The 12,258-nt window shown below is 40.7% G+C and overlaps 1 protein-coding gene across 10 annotated transcripts in view; it reads left to right on the top strand.

The window, feature by feature from the left end:
* The window catches only part of TRPC4 (transient receptor potential cation channel subfamily C member 4), a 331,985-nt gene that overhangs the window by 77,945 nt on the left and 241,782 nt on the right, over positions 1 to 12,258 (top strand). The window lies entirely within an intron of this gene.

Below are 12,258 nucleotides of genomic sequence, written 5' to 3' on the forward strand. Positions count from 1 at the left end.
TTACAAATATATGTATAAGCATTGAAATCAGAAATATTTTAACAGAAAAGTACTGTTAAAGCAAAACAAATTAACCTATGTTGTCTTAGCATAGATTGAAAATATTTTTAGATAATGCTCAACATATTATGTCATTTGGGGTTTAACGTGTAGGTGTTCGTGTGTTTTTCGTCTTGTTTTTCATTTTCTAACCTTCTGCGGCTTCAGACTGTGAATAGTTTTGACAGTTTCCTGTTTAACTGCTTGCTTGTTCCTCATGATTTGAACTGTGCTCTTTAACACTCAGCGAGATTCTTTTACATTGAGACCTAAAGAAACAAACATAAAAGTTTACTAGAAAATATACCCGCCCCTCACTTATTGACATGGTTAGGTTCCAAGGACCAGGTCATTATGCAAGAATCGATGTTAATGTGAAAATGGAAGATGACTGGGAAGTGGAGATGCAGGGCGGCCCCTCGCGCTCTTCTGCACACCTGGGAGATGACAGGTCATGCGCCCCGCGGTGGCAGGTCCGCATCTCCTTTTTGCTCCCTTTCCCCCCATTATTTCCCCTCACTCCCACTCCTCCCCTGCCAACTCTCCCTCTCCCTCCTTCCTTCTACTCCCTCCATCTCCTCCCTCAGCTCTCCTGGGCGCTGGGTCAGGAACTAGTTGTAGCTCCAGGGCTGGTGCCAGACCACAGCTTGGTGTGGCCTGGTGGGTTGGCTGGGGAGGCACTGTATGGGAGCACCAAGCCAGGGGCTGGGGGCTGTTCCTACATGGCTGCCCCATTCCCAGAAGGGCTTCGAGCCCCCCTGGCTGACTCTGACGCTATGCACTCCCAGAGCCAGAAGCCACCACGAGCCGTGGGGAGCTGCCACCAGGAGGTGAGGTGAGTCCCGGGAGCCCAAGGGCTTCTTCTCCAGTGCCGTCTGGGATTGGTACCAGAGGAGGTCCATGGGGGCGGGGGGGGTGACACCATGAGTTACTGCACTGGGTGACACCAACCCTAGTGACACCACTGCAGCCAGCGTTAGTCTTGCCTCGCACTTGGGCATTCATTACTGCCACACGTTGTTACTGTGCAAAATAGATAGGAGATATTTTAATATTGACGTAAATACAAAATGTCAGATAATGTTACAGTGGATAAGTGAGGAGTAAGTGTAGCTGAACTCTGACAGTAGACTTTATATGGTATTTACTAATGGCAAAACTCTAGCTACATTTTAATGGTGTCGTAGAAAACCAACTAAAATGACACACACCGGTAAATACAGTGTGTTTGTTTCTGTTATTTCCTCGTCTCTAGTGCTACAGAAGTGGAGACATAGAAGACAGAAACATAAGGAGTCTGTGTTTGTCTGTCTAGAGCCTTTCCTTGTCCTGCCTGTCCCTGAGATGTCCATTTGTTTCTTTTTCCTCTTCCACACTGAACTCTCCACTTCCCTGTATCAAGGCTCATCAACTAATTGCAAAGATATTGCAAGTACTGCAGTGGCTCAAAATCTATCTTTTAGAGGAACATTTTATAAAATGTCTGTTATTACAGCTCTAGAAATTTCTGCCCTATTTGATAATGTGAAAATTTCTATCTCTGCAAATGATAGAGTGTTAGGAGTTACAATTTTTTAAAGCAAGCTATGCGGTAGCTACTATTATCGTTCTGCTTTACTGGAGTGCTTTTATCAGAACCCTTGTCAATGTTAGGGAAGGAACTTTGTGGCTAGTGCTGTCTGGAATACTCACCCTGTCTTCTCAGAAGTCTGTGTTCTATGGTCCGTACTTATGTCTCACTGCCACTCATCTTCTTCCCCTTCCCTGAACCAAAACGTTGATAAAACACCACTGCCACGGTGTCAACACCTCTCTGCTGGTTGCTTTGCTGATGTATTTGACGTTTGTTTCCTATCTAGTGGTTTGTGGGTTATCTTCTAGATCTGTAAACTTTACTGATAGGAAAATCTGTGTTTTTCATCCTTTCAAACTTATACAAACCTTGATTGTGATGGACAGTTAATGGTAATATCAAATGACATAATTTTTAATATATCCCAGTTTTTTCACCACAGAGGAAATGCAGGCAGTTAGATAGGAATGAATAGGAGTCTGTTTTTGTCTGTGTGACTTTAGGTGCTACTACCTTAGGCAACTTGTGATCTTGAAATTTTTTTCATTTTGTTTATTTGCATGTTGCAATAGCAATATTATATTGTATCCCTTCTTATTTTTTGTCAGCCATAAGCAGCCATAAAACAGATGGTCAGATCTGTAGAAAAAAGTTGCCATTAAATGTATTTTTCATGTTTATTACTAAAGAACCATCTTAGTTCTATGTTCTAGAAACATTGGCCATAAATTTTGGTGTCTCTTTAATCAGGTCAGTGACATTTGTGCTGACTGGAGTAATTTGGTGTCTGGAGAAGATATTGCTATTATGAGAGTGTTTGTTGGAAGACGCTCAAATTCTAAGCTAAGCTCCAGTCTCACAAGTAGGTCCTGGCACCTTGGAGGCACTTGATCTGGACCCTGATTATTAATAAAACACAGTAAACGTTTGCAATCTGCCAGGCATCTGACATATCCCAGACCATGTGTTTCTGGAAGATTTCTCTTGTATCACTCAGCTGGCCAAGAATTCCTTTTCTATTTGTACATTCTAGAATTCCTCTTTAGTGAAAGTACTGATAATAAATAAAAACTGTGTCTTTTTGTTTGAACTCTGTATAATTTTGAAAGAAGTATTCCAATCTACCTCAGAGTTCCTGGCATCTGGTATGATCAAAGCGAAGCTGGAGCAACCTGAAAGGTAGATAGTGTAGCACACAAAAGATGTCCACAGGGCTTAGGCATGCAGTCAGCCCCCCATAGAGCCTGGCTGTTCATCTGTGATTTTCTCAGGCTTTCCACCTCCTGAGCGTGCTGAACATCATTTGGACTGACAGTTTCCATAAATCATCGTTTGTAGGTACGGAATATGTTCTTGCCAGGATTTTTTTCTTTCATAAAGTGTAATGCCTTAGATGGCCCTTGTGACCTTTGAAAGCCGTTTAGGATATTTTTATAATTCACCTAATTTCCACTCTCACCAGCATTCTCCAAAGCCTCTGAAGCTTATTCAGTCATTAATTTTGTTGTTGAAGTCATTGGAGCCAAGTGCTAAAACCTGAAAACAATAATATCCAAGTGTAAAATATGTAAAATTAACATAATTGTCTTAAAATAATTCAAGAAAGAGGATACACAATATAAAGTTGTGCAAAGCTGATTATTAGAACAGTTACTAAGATCTTAAAATGTGACAGATGTAGATTAGGAAATACACTTTTTTTTTTTTTTACAGTTTTGTTGCAAATTTATTTCTATCTCTGGGAAGAGATTCAATGTTTGATGGCATTCTCATAGTATGGGGGCTATGAGATTCCAGATTAATTTTTATACTTTGTGAGAACGTTCATGAGGGAACAATTTTAGGATGTTTACTCTGCCAGGCCTTGTGCTGGGTGCTCGGGAGGGAGATGTTGTTCCAGCTCCCTAGAGTGTTCAGGTCTACTTGTGAAAAGAGACAGGGGTAGTATTGTGACAGGAAAAGCTAAAAAGATGAAAGAGAAATAAACCCTCAAATAATTATGAAGTTAGGAGACACTGAGTGCGTGTTCAGGGTGATAGTATAAACTGGGAATAGATAAGGGTGATGTTGAACAGCATGATGAGGATAATCAATGTCACTGAACGGTACATGTGAAAATTGTTGAAATGGCAAATGTCTTGTTAAATATATATTTACCACAGTGAAAAAAAAAATTTGACTAGATGTGATAAATACAAATTGTTACTGGATTTTGGGCATGAGGAAGGAGAAGGGCAGAAGGAGAAAGAAAGAGAAAGAATGTTTAAAAGTTTATACTTTGGTGAATTTAACTCCATTAACTGAATCGCCCTGGTGACGCAGTGATTAAGAGCTCGGCTGCTAACCAAAAAGGTCAGCAGTTTGAATCCACCAGCCGCTTATTGGAAACCCTCTGGGTTAGCTCTACTCTGTCCTGTAGGGTCGCTATGAGTTGGAATTGACTCGATGGCAGTGGGTAGTAACTGAATAGATACTATGATCAAAGGATGATGGAACCAGTTTGTGACATATTGAGACTGATATCTAGGAGGTAGGGATTGGTATATTGCAGGTAGTGAGGACACTGGGGCAAATCCCCTTTCTTCCTATCTCTCTGACAATGATTTACTCTTCTTGCCTTTATATATTCTTTAAATGTTTGCGATTTTTAGTGTATAAATGATATTCGCAATTCATCACCTAATGAAAGATCTTGGTTTTGCCAGATAAGTAGATGGACGTTGATTGTTAAGTGTATTTCTTATGTATTTAATGTTATTGTTAGGTGGCATCGAGTCAGTTCCAACTCATAGCCACCCTGTGTACAACACAGCAAAACACTGCCCAGTCCTGTGCCATCCTCATGATCATTGTTAACGGGGATCTTCATAACCAGGGTATTGAGTTCCTAGTGTTGCATTTTTATTTTTAGTATCAAAAAATGAGAAGCGTTAATATTGTCTCCTATAACAGAGATCGGTGGTTCTTTGCGCTAAGCAGGAAGGTGAAACATTATACATTCTTACAGGACCACCCTTTGCTGGAATCTTTCACTGAGATTCTCTGGCAACTTTATTTAACTTTTCTTTAACCTTCTTAGTGCCTTTTTCTCTAGAAAATACTGAGGGTGACAGCCCGCTTTCCAGACAGTTGATTGGTTATTTGACTTCTAATTATTTCCAACAGACCTTTCTCTCAGATGTCTTTTAAGGCCGGGTTCAAGTTCAGTTTCAGCCACTACAGTAAGCCTTTATCAGAAGCAAAACATGCTTTTCCATTCTTCACAATCTTAATGTCATCAGAATCCCTGGAAGGACTGGTGAAAATGGAGATTGCTGCAGCCACCCCCAGGGTTTCATGCAGCAGGTCTGGTCTGGGGCCCCAGAATTTGTATTTCTAACAGGCTTTCAGGTGATACTGCTGCTGCTGGTCTAAAGACCACCCTTCGAGAGCCACTGACTTAGAGGGGTGGAAACTCATAGAATGTCTGTAATGTGTATTTTATGTTCGGTGTGTTGAACTATATATGCTAACCTGGTTTTTAGGATTCAGTGTGTTTAAGATATGAGAGAGTTTTTCAATTTGAGAAGAGTCTTTATTATGTTTTCTTTTTTTCCCCTTTGGGAAAAAGACACCGCTAAATTCTATTTATTAGTTCAGCAGTTAAGATCCTAGAGTATTTCAGTTGAAGAAAGTTTAGATATTAAAAACCAAAAACCAAACTAGCTACTGTTGAATTGATTCTGACTCATGGTGACCCCATGGGTATCAGAGTAGAACTGTGCTCTGTAGAGTTTTTAATGGCTGAGTTTTCTGAAGTAAATCGTCAGTCAGATCTTTCTTCCAAGGAGCCTCTGGGTGGACTTAAATCACAAACCTTTTGGTTAGGAGCCAAGAATGTTAACCGTTTGCACCTCCCAGGGACTTCTTTAGATATTAAATCTCTGCTAAAAAAGAATATATAAATTTTAGAACTTGGAGGGATCTTGGAGAACATCTAATCCAGTCCTCTCATTTTACAAGGGAGGAAAAGGAAAGGGGACACAGCTGGGCTTGGGGATTGGCCTGACTAATAGGACTTATAAATTAATAGCTAGTAACCATCCTTGAGTTAGAGTCTGTGTGATGGCAATGATGATGGTGATGATGGCAACAATAATAATACTAGCTAACATTCACTGAGCCAGTCACTGTGCCATTGCTATTGTCAGAGGGGGTCAGCGAAAAAGAGGAAGACCCTCAACGAGATGCATGGACACAGTGGCTCCAACAGTGGGCTCAATTATAACAACGATTGTGAGGATGCCATGGGACCAGGCAGTGTTTCCTCTTGTTGTACACAGGGTTGCTATGAGTTGGAACCGACTCGACGGCACCTAAAAACAACAACAGCATGGTGGCACAGTGGTTAACCGCTTGGCTGCTAACTGAGAGATCAGCAGTTCAAACCCACCAGCCGCTCCATGGGAGAAAGATGTGACAGTCTGCTTCCATAAAGATTACAGCCTTGGAAACCCTGCGGGGCAGTTCTACTTTGTCCTATAGGGTGCCTATGAGTCAGAATTGACTCAGTGGTATTTGGTATGAAGAAGATGCTAGTTTATCTTCATTTGATAGATGCATAAATAAAGGCACAAAAAGGCTTAAGTGACATCTCACAAAGCCAGGAAATATCAGTGCTGGCACTAAAGAGTCCCTAAAGAGAACCATAATGCTCTGGCTCTAGCCATGGCACCAACTTGAATAGGAGTCACTTAAATCTTCAAGAGCTCATTATCCTAATTTAGGATATGAATTAGACAAATTTTAAGAAGCTTGTAGTTCCACATATTCAGACTTTGTCTCCATCTCGAATATCATAGTGCCACTGATGATTTTGCTGCTCAATAAATACTAATTCTGATCCTACAGACATACCCGTTACTGTCTACCACCACCTCCCTTACTCTCCCCAGAGTGGCTGGTTTTACTCATATCACTTCCAGAGTTCCTGCAAGTTCTGACATATGGGAAGCAATAGGCTCTTCCCTCCATCCCAACTTCACACAGCCACCTCTGGCTTCTAGGTCAACTTCTAAAGTGAACTCTGTTCTCTTTCCTAAAGTTTAAACAGTACTGGAAGAACAACTTTTCATGAAAAGTGGTATACTTACTTGACTAACATTGTCCCTGATGTTGGAAGCTGTCCTTGGGAAGAGTCAATGTAAGAATCAGCTTAGCTTTCCCCCAGAACTCCGCAGTGAGGATGCTACACGAATACACAATTTTAGTATTTTAAGGTCAATTTACTTTTTTTGTTGTTGTTGTTTCTTGATACAACGTCATAAACAAAGAGATATTGATGGTGAAAATGTCTCACAGAAAGTAAAATAAAATCATACTAGCTCCTCTAACATTTTCTTCACTGGACTTCACTGGACTTCTAGTCCTGGGTTCAGTTTGGTTAAGTGTTGTCTGAGTCATCTAGTGCTGCTCTAACAGAAATATCACAAGTGAATGGTTTTAACAAAGAGAAGTTTATTCTCTCACAGTCCAGTAGGCTACAAGTCCAAATTCAGGGCATCAGCTCCAGGAGAAGGCTTTCTCTCTCTTTCGGCTCCGGAGGAAGGTCCTTGTGATGCATCAGTCTTCCCTTGGTCTGGGAGCATCTCAGCACAGGAACCTCAGGTCCAAAGGATGTGCTCTGCTCCCGACACTGCTTTCTTGGTGGTGTGCGGTTCCCCTGTGTCTCTGCTCGCTTCTCTCTTTTATATCTCAAAAGAGATAGGATTAAGACACTATCTAATCTTGTAAACCTCATCAGTATAACCTCATCACAGTGATAGAATTTCCAACACATAAGGAGATCACATATAACCTCATCATGGTGATAGAGTTTACAACACATAAGGAAATCACATCAGATTACACAATCATACAACACTGGGAATCTGTCAGCCAAGTTGACAGATACTTTTGGGGACACAACTCAGTTCATGACACGTCTTGTCCTTAGTTAGCTTTGACAGGTTATTCAGACTCTCTCAGCTTCATTTGTGAGACAGGAGCACTGATGCTCCCTCACAGCGTCATTGTACAGATTATTGTTGTTGTTAGCTGCCTTCCAGTTGACTCCAATTCATGACAACCTTATGCGCAACAGAAGGAAACATTGCCCAGTCCTGCATCGTACTCACAATTGCCAGCATGTGCGAGTCCATCATTGCAGCTATTGTGCCAATTCATCTCACCAAGGGTTTCCCTCACCCTCGTTGGCCCTCTCTTTCACCGAACATGGTGTTTCCTCTAGCGATTGATTCCTCCTAATGATGTGTCCTCACCGCTCATCTGTCAGTGTATCATACTGTGGAGGTGTGCATATTGCTGTGATGCTGAAAGTTATGTTGCCGGTATTACAAATACCAACAGGATCACCCATGGTGGACAGGTTTCAGGAGAGCTTCCAGACTAAGATAGACTAGGAAGAAAGACCTGGCAGCCTACTTCTGAAAAAATTGGCCAGTAACATGAATTAAAAAAAAAAAAACAACTGTAAATAACAAATGTTGGTGAGGCTGTGGGGAGATCAGAAATTTTATGAACTGCTGGTGGGAATGCAAAATGAAACAACCATTTTGGAAAATGATGCGGTGCTTCCTTAGAAAGCTACAAATAGAAATACCATATGATCCAGCAATCCCACTCCTAGGAATATATCCTAGAGAAATAAGAGCCATCACGCGAATAGACATATGCAAACCCATATTCATTGCAGCACTGTTCACAACAGCCAAAAAGGAAACAACCTAGATGCCCATCAACAGATGAATGGTTAAACAAACTATGGTACATACACACAATGTAGTATTATGCAATGATAAAGAACACAATGATGAATCTGTGAAGCATCTCATAACATGGATGAATCTGGAGGGCATTATCCTGAGTGAAATAAGTCAATCACAAAAGGACAAATATTATATGAGACCACTACTGTAAAAACTTATGAAAAAGTTTACACACAAAAAAGAAACAATCTTTTATGGTTATGGGGGGGGGGTGGAGTGGGAAAACTCTAAATAGACAATAAATAAATAGTAACTTTGGTGAAGGGTAAGACAGTACACAGTACTGGAGAAGCCAGCACAACCTGTACAAGGAAAGGTCATGGAAGCTGCCTGGACACATCCAAACTTCCTGAGGGACTGAATTGCTGAGCTGAGGGCTGTGGGGACCATGGTCTCGGGGAACATCTAGCTCAATTGGCATAACATTGTTTATAAAGAAAATGTTCTACATTCTACCTTGGTGAGTAGCATCTGAAGTCATAAAAGCCTGTGAGTGGCCATCTAAGATACTCCACTGGTCTCACCCCTTCGGGAACAAAGGAGAATGAAGAAAAGATACAAGGGAAAGATTAGTTCAAAGGACTAATGAACCACAACCACCATGGCCTCGATCAGACTGAGTCCAGTACAACTGGATGGTGCCTGGATACCACCACTGACTGCTCTGACAGAGATCACAATAGAGGGTCCTGGACAGAGCTAGAGGAAAATGTAGAAGAAAATTCTAACTCACAAAAAAAGACCAGACTTACTGGCCTGACAGAGACTGGAGACACCCGAAGAGTATCGCCCCTGGACACCCTTTAAGCTCAGTAATGAAGTTACTCCCAACGTCAACCCTTCAGCCAAAGATTAGACAGGACCATAAAACAAAATGAGACTAAAGGGGCACAGCAGCCCAGGGACAAGGACTAGAAGGCAGGAGGGGACAGGAAAACTGGAAATAGGGAACCCAAGGTCGAGAAGGGACAGGGTGGACATGTCGTGGGGTTGTTAACTAATTTCATAAAACAATATGTGTACTAACTGTTTAATAAGAAACTAGTTTGTTTTGTAAAACTTCATTAAAAAAAAGAAATTAAAAAAAATTGGCCAATAAATACTAGTGGAACATTCTCTGATATAGTGCTGGAGAGAAAGGTTGGAAGGCACTAAAAATGTGACTGGGGAAGAGCTGCACCCTCAAAGTAGAGTAGACCTCAATGATGTGAATGGAGTAAAACTTTCGAGACCTTCTTTTTTTTTTTTTTTTATTACTGTAGTTAAATTAAGTTTACATTTCAAGTTAGTCTCCCATACAAAATTTTGTACATACATTGTTATGTGACCCTGACTGCACACCCTATTCTGCGACAGCACACTCCTCCTTTCCACCCGATTCCCCATGTCCATTCAACCAGCTCCTAACCCTCTCTGTCTTCCCATCTCACCTCTGGACAGAGGCTGCCCCTTTGGTCTCTTGTATCCACTTGACTAAGAGGCATACTCTTCACGAGTATCACTTTATGTTCCACAGTCCAGTCCAATCCCTGTCTGAAGAGTTGGCCTCGGAAATTGTTTTAGTTGAGGGCTGAGAGAGAGTCCAGGAGCCATGCTTTTCGGGGTACCTCCAGTCTCAGTCATACCATTAAGTCTGATCTTCTTACTAGAATTTGAGTTATGTACCCCATCTTTCTGCTGCTCCATCAGGGACTCTTTGTTGTGTTCCCTATCAAGGTGGTCATTGGTGGTAACTGGGCACCATCTAGTTCTTCTGGTCTCAGCTTGATGAAGTCTCTGGTTTCTGTGGCCCTTTCTGTCTCTAGGGCTAATAGTTTCTTTGTGTCTTTGGTGTTCTTCATTCTCCTTTACTCCAGGTGGTTGGGACCGATTGATGCATCTTAGATGGCCGCTAGCAAGCTTTTAAGACCCCAGATGCCACTCAACAAAGTAGGATGCAGAACATGTTCTTAATAAGCTTTGTTATGCCAATTGACATAGATGTCCACTGAAAGCATGGTCCCCAGACCCTTACCCCTGCTACTCTGTCTCTCAAAGTTTTTGATTGTATTCAGGAAACTTCTTAGCTTTGGTTTAGTCCAGTTGTGCTGACTTCCCATGTGGTATGTGCTGTCCTTCCCTTAGCCTAAGATGATTCTTACCTACTATCTAGTTAGTGAATAACCCTCACCCTCTCTCCCCACCCCCGTAACCATCAAAGAATGTTTTGTTCTGTGTTTAAACCTTTTCTTGAGTTCTTATACTAGTGGTCTTATACAGTATTTGTCCTTCTGTGACTGACTAAATTCACTCAGCATAATGACCTCCAGCTTCCACCAAGTTATACAATGTTTCACAGCTTCATCGTTGTTCTTTATCATTGCTTAATATTCCATTGTGCGGATATACCATAATTTGTCTATCCATTAGTCTGTTGATGGCACCTAGGTTGTTTCCATCTTTTAGCTATTGTGAACAGTGTTGCAATGAACATGGGTGTGCATGTATCTATTTGTGTGACGGCTCTTATTTCTCTGGGATATATTCCAAGGAGCAGGATAGCTGGATCATATGGTACTTCTATTTCTAGCTTTTTTAAGGAAGTACTAAATCAATTTCCAAAGTGGTTGTACCATTTTACATTCCCACCAACAGTGTATAAGTGTTCCAGTCTCTCCACACCTCTCCAGCATTTATTATGTTGTGTTTTTTGGATTAATGCTAGCCTTGTTGGTGTGAGATGATATCTCATTGTAGTTTTGATCTGCATTTCTTCATGTGTCTGTTAGCCACCTGAATATCTTCTTTGCTGAAGTGCCTGTTCATATACTTTGCCCATTTTTTTAATTGGGTTATTTGTCTTTTTGTTGTTGAGGTTTTGCTGTATCTTGTAGATTTTAGATATTAGACACTGATTGGATTTGTCATAGCCAAAAATTTTTCCTCAGACTGTAGGTTGTCTTTTGAGTCTTTTGGTGAAGTCTTTTGATGAAAATAAGTGTTTGATTTTTAGGAGCTCTGATTTATCTAGTCTCTCTTGTGGTGTTTGTGCATTTTTACTTATGGTTCATATTGTGTTTATGCCATGTATTAGGGCTCCTAGTATTATGCCTATTTTTTCTGCCATGATCTTTATCGTTTTCGATTTTGTATTTATGTCTTTGATTCATTTTGAGTTAGTTTTTGTACATGGTGTGAAGTATGGTCTTGTTTCAGTTTTTTACAGATGGATATCCAGTTATGCCAACACCATTTGTTAAAGAGAATGTCTTTTCCTCAATTAATGCACTTTGGGCCTTTGTCAAATATTAGCTGCTCATAGGTGGATGAGCTTATATCTGGATTCTCAACTCTGTTCCATTGGTCTATGTATCTGTTGTTGTACCAGGACCAGGCTGTTTTAACTACTGTGGTGGTATAATAGGTCCTAAAATCAGGTAGCATAAGGCCTCACACTTTGTTCTTCTTCTTGAGTAATGCTTTATTTATTTGGGGACTTTTCCCTTTCCATATGAAGATGGTGATTTGTTTCTCCATCTCATGAAAAACTGCTGGTGGAATGTGGATCGGGATTGCATTATGTCTGTAGATTGCTTTGGGTAGAACGGACATTTTCACTATTTTGAGTCTACCTATCCATGAGCAAGATATATTTTTCCACTTATGCAAGTCTCTTTTAGTTTTTTGCAGTAGTCTTGTGATTTTCATTGTATAGATCTTTTACGTCTCTGGTTAGATTTATTCCTAAGTATTTTATCTTCTTGGGGGCTATTGTAAATGGTATTGATTTGATAATTTCCTCTTCAAGGTTCTCTTTGTTGGTGAAAAGGAATCCAACTGATTTTTGTATGTTTATCTTGT

Source organism: Trichechus manatus, unplaced genomic scaffold (assembly GCF_000243295.1).
Source record: "Trichechus manatus latirostris isolate Lorelei unplaced genomic scaffold, TriManLat1.0 scaffold00270, whole genome shotgun sequence".
Taxonomy (NCBI): Eukaryota; Metazoa; Chordata; class Mammalia; order Sirenia; family Trichechidae; genus Trichechus; species Trichechus manatus.